Here is a 5,333-nt window from a genome sequence, read left to right as displayed (position 1 = left end):
AACATTTTTGGGCCTTCTGCGCCTGCCCAACTTGGCCGGCCCAAAAGCCGGGTCTGGATTAGAGCCTCTAGGATTGGGTTTTGGCTGGAAAATGGGCATGCAGTCGAAGGTTCACGTGGATCCTTTCTTTTTGGTAAACCGACCCATTGAATTTGGGTCATATATAATAAGACATTTCAGCAAATGCGTTTCTTGTTTCATCATTACCAGCAGCCTATTTCTCTCTCTATCTTCCTCGGTTCTCTCACTGGTATCTTCATCATATCTCTTCCAAATCTTTTCATTTGTATACCTAACCTTCAATCTTCAGGCATTCATCATCAATATCTTCTATAATCAACCGATTCACACATTGAAGGTATAAAACTAACAATCTTGATTTTTATACTTTTCCTTCTATCTAATCGTCTTCTTCTTCCTTATTATACTCTTTTATATCATCTATTCGTCTGTATGAAAGCCATCTTTGTTTTCGTTTGTTGATGTTCAATGAAAGATTCGTATTATATTTCCGAGTAATATCTCCTGTTTTACTTCGAACCTTTGTGAAATCTATGTTTGTTTTCGTTTGTTGATGTTTATTTAGACTTTTAGGGTTTTTTTTTCAGATTTTCCTCAATAAAAGGTAAAAATTTTTATTTTTTTTGTTCACTTTAGTCTCTTTCAGATTTCATGGTTTTTATTTTTGATCTGTTCTTTGCATTTTGATTTATTAGGTTTTTTTTATAATGTAATTTTTTATGGTTGTGTATTTTGATTTTTATGGTATTTTGTTTCCGGATTCATGATTTTAACTTTTAATTTTTAAAATTTTTCTTTTTATTGTCCGTGTATTTTAGTGTATATTGATATTAGGTTTTCTTTGCATGTTGATTTATTAGTGATTATTAGATATCAGTTAAATTGTTCATATTTTAGTATTGACTAATGGATTTTAGGGTTTTTTATGCTTAACGGAACCGTAATCTTTATTTGTTAGAATCTATCTTTTTATGGTAATTTATTTTTGTTAACATAATAACATTATTTTCTTATGAATGTTTGTTTCTTATGACAGGATCACCATTACAACCGCGAGGATGTCTTTTTACAAGTCTATGTCCGCACTAACTAAAGAATTCTTGGTACTCTTATGTTCTTTATCAATGTTTTCATTGCTGTTCATTTATTTTTGGAATATTTTAATTCTTTTATTTACCAGTGATTATGTTTATGTTTACTTTAAAGGTTATACCTGTTCAGTTTTCTAAGATATGGTTATCTTCTGCGGGTAGTGATAATATTGTGCTCATAAAGTGCATAAATGAAAAGGTTTGGAACGTAAACTTTTCCAAGAACAATGGTACATTTGCTTTTACGGAATGATGGTCAAAGGTTGTGGCTGACCTTTCTTTATATGATGGATGTATACTTGTGTTCAGGAAAATTAATCCCTATAATTATTTACCCACACCTTTTTTCAAGGAAATACCTTATCCACGTTGGGATCCAAACATCAGTTTGTTTACCTCCATCTCCTCTTTGCCGAATAGAAAATACGTAGAGGCTTTCTGCCATGTTTTCAATGATCAAACTGTTAATACATTGGTATGTTTTTAACATTTATAATTTTTAGTATATGACCTATATTATTTATTTTATCTTTACAATGTTAATTATAACACTTTTTTTATTTTAGCTTCTACCGACTTATTTTGTTAAAAACACTATTGGTCTCGGTAAACTTAGAAGATCAATGAAGGTTCATCTGAATTCCTGGGACTCTTTAGATGTATCTGTTGTGAAGGATCCTGATAGCAAATGTTATTTTTTATGGATGGATGGAACAACATTGTACAACATATAGGTGTTCGTATTGAATGTGTTGTTGTTTTACGCTACCAGATTGATTACAACTTTCAGTTGACATTATTTGATGTGAATGGATCTGAGGTCATTATACCTAGAATTGGTTTACCGGTCAATTCTGATTCTGATTTGAGAAATGCAACTCCCTTGGTAAACATTGTTGATGATGTTGAAGACGATGTTGATATTAATTCTGATCTTGATTCGGAGGTAGCTGCTTTATTTGAACCTTCTAATTCTGATGAGTCCGTTGTTGGAAGTTCTGACAGTGATATGTCTATTGACGATGATTTTGATGAGGACGACATTGAAGATTCGAGTGGTGCTTCTGATGATGATACAAAAGAAATAAATTTGCAAGTTTATCTAATTTATTTTTGGTGTCGATTGGATATTGATTTTCAAAATAACGACTTTTTTGACTTTTTGGTATTTAATTACTTTTAAATACTTTCCTTTTTTTCTCTGAAAGGAATTTATAATTCTACTTATAATTAATCGCACAACCTCATTGAGTACGGTTAATTTTAAACTAAATCGTTGACTAATCTTGAAAGATCCATTAGTCATAAATCCCTAACAATCAGGATCCAAGAGGAAAAATCAATGTATTTCTAAAATTAAAATTTGGGCTGATATTTTGCTGTCGCAACCCCCGACCCTTGCCCCGGTAGGCGGGTGGCCGCGGCCTACTTAGAGCTAGTGGTATCAGTGTTTATCATTAATTTGGCAGCGAAAATTTCATCAGGACCGTAGTTAGGAAATATTTTATCAGAGTAAAACACCACATTTTATAATAATAAATACATGGGAGAAACCCAAGTTTCCATTACAAACATGTTTTTAGGGATAAACCCTAATTTATTGAAATAAAACTTCTTCTTTATTTAGGTAACTTTTATAGCCACTTTTCCAAGCCTTCGGTGCTGTCCAACTGGCTTCTATTTAGCTTTCACATTTTGTTACCTGAAACACGTTTAAAAACATTTTATCAGCAAGAAATACTGGCGAGTGAATCCCAGTTTAATCAAAACAGGTTTTATCATTTTACAGCATTGAGGGCAATCCAGCAATTACATTTGTTTATCTCTACTTTAATTACCACCCACGGTACTGCCAATCATGACTTGTGGTAATGTTACTACTCACAGTGTAGTAAGAAATTTTGTATACAAAACCCCAACATACCGACGATAATTGTAGATTTACAAATACTCAATCACTGTGAATTGTAATTTAAATAATTGATGTTTTGTAAAAACAGTTTACAAAAAGAAGGATTACTCACATTGCTATTTTAGGTATTTCCTTGTGACTTCCTGGTTATAATCTAATAAATTAAACAATGCACACGCGTTAGTATAATAACCCAAATTTACATTAGTTATACCCTCCCCGAGACAGAACTCCAATGACTGAGTCAGGCAGAGCCTCGACATGCGTTACGGAGCACTAGATTAATCGGGCAGCGTGTCTAATACGTAACCGGGGGTTATAATACTTACAATAAGGCAGAGCTTCGCTAATTAAGGGGTATAATACCCGGGAATTACTTTAGCTATTCAGAAATTTAGAGAGAGAATTGTGTGATGAACGATTTACAACTAAAGCCAAAATCCCCTATTTATAGTGCCTGGTCAGCACTTTGTCGCGCCCCGCGAGAGCCGAAGACAAAGTCTTCGCGGTCCGCGAGCTAGGTGGAGTAGGCTTTAGCTTGACCAGTCATGGGGTAGGTTCAACACGACATGGACACGTGGTAGCACCGGGCTGCGCCTGGTGTCCCAGCTGTCGCACCCCGCGACAGCCTTACCTAAAGCTGTCGCGCCCCGCGACAGTCTTACCTAAAGCTGTTGCGCCCCGCGAGCTCCCCATAAACTTTGTTTTATTTGATTTTTGTTAAATTTAAGGTAGTTTGGCCCACTTTTCGTATAGGGGGTGTATTTTAGGACGTATAGGGGTATTCTAATAAATTTTAGGAGGGTTGTTATATCCTCCCCACCTTGTTTTAGAACTCGTCCTCGAGGTCTACTGGAACAGGTGTGGATATTTCCTCTGCATCTCTGATTCGAGCTCCCAAGTGTATTCTGGTCCTCTCTTGGAATCCCATTTTACTTTAACTATAATTAATCTCCTGTGTTTGAGATTCTTAATTTTTCTGTCTTCAATCTGTAGAGGCTTTTCTACAAACTTAAGCTTCTCATTTACCTCTATGTCCTTAAGAGGTACTACTAATGACTCATCTGCTAAGCACTTTTTGAGATTACATACATGAAATACATCATGTATTCCTGCCATTTCCTCTGGCAGTTGTCAGAAAATCCAAAAACATTAGAAAATTTGAAAAAGCCAAAAACATGATAAAATTCAAAATGAGTTTTTGTGTATAAAGAGGAACTGATAGTACATCAGTAGACAATCACAGTACGCTAAAGAAATGGAATGTTGAAGAAACACTAGATAAAAGACTGGAATCAAATTATCTAGGGGGTTTGGATCTGCATAAAGGGGGTTGTTCTCTCTCGTTTGATTCGACGTGACTGACCTTCTTCTCCGGTGAATACTGCAAAAAAGAACACCGTTAGCCTCGTCACGGGGAAAATGGAGGTTTTCTCCATGACCCGACTCCGGCATGAGAATAAGTATATGTTTATGAAGAAGAAGAAAAAGTATTGACGAAGTGTGTGTAACTTGGTTTTCATACCTGAATCGTTCTCATATTTATAGCCGAGAGTTTGGGCCGGAAAACTCGTTGATGAAATATTAACGGAAGATGCTAACCTCGTAAGCGGTTACATTTCCTTCCGTTAATCTTCTTGATCCGACGTGAGAGCACACAGATCGCTCTTTTGATCCACGGCTGTAACATTTGTGCTCGAAATCATTATGAACAGTTCAATTATCAATAAAGCAATGTTATTTGATCCCAATGTTTGTTTGGTTGTGTTTTACATTTTTCATGTTTTGACTTTTGTTCAATTTCAAACTCTACATCGCTTTCTAGAGAATTATACGCAAACTGGTGCATAAACGTACTCAGTTTAATGCGACAAATACTCCGGAACATCAACATATACTCAACATACCTTAAATAACCTTTACATAACTTAGAAATAAGTTTTGAAGGCTTTGGTATGGCAAAAACAAGTTAATTCGCTTACAGGGACTAAACTTGACAAACTGTGAAAGTATGCCAATTTGAACTGTAAGAAAACATTCCGGAACATGGCCATAAGTTAACATACCATAAATATCCTTTACATAGCTTAGAAATAGGCTTTGAGGGGTTTGGTATGCTAAAACAAACTTTTGGATCATTCAGGGGCTAAAAGTGTCAAAAAGTGCACAAGTTTGCACTTTCGCGCATAACTTACGTTATGAATACATCCGGACATCCAAAAATTTATGTAAGCATCCTTATATTATGCCTTAGTGTTTGGCATGAGAAAAATCCATTCGTCGCGCAATTTGGATCATTTTTCACGCTT

General features: G+C 35.2%; 1 long non-coding RNA gene across 3 annotated transcripts; it reads left to right on the top strand.

Annotated features, from left to right (window-relative positions):
- Positions 1-209: 209 nt before the first annotated feature.
- On the top strand, positions 210-2,328 carry LOC110938838. Of its 3 annotated transcripts, XR_002591737.2 has the most exons (4): positions 210-358; positions 1,058-1,124; positions 1,228-1,587; positions 1,679-2,328. It is a non-coding gene; the product is annotated as an uncharacterized LOC110938838 (long non-coding RNA). The 3 variants fall into 3 exon arrangements; XR_002591736.2 differs by having other exon boundaries at positions 1,058-1,587; XR_004893799.1 differs by lacking the exon at positions 1,679-2,328 and having other exon boundaries at positions 1,058-1,635.
- Positions 2,329-5,333: the final 3,005 nt, after the last annotated feature.

This window comes from Helianthus annuus, chromosome 5 (assembly GCF_002127325.2).
Source record: "Helianthus annuus cultivar XRQ/B chromosome 5, HanXRQr2.0-SUNRISE, whole genome shotgun sequence".
Lineage (NCBI taxonomy): Eukaryota > Viridiplantae > Streptophyta > Magnoliopsida > Asterales > Asteraceae > Helianthus > Helianthus annuus.
The sequence above is the reverse complement of the archived record's forward strand: the minus strand, read 5'-3'. Positions and strand labels throughout refer to the sequence as shown.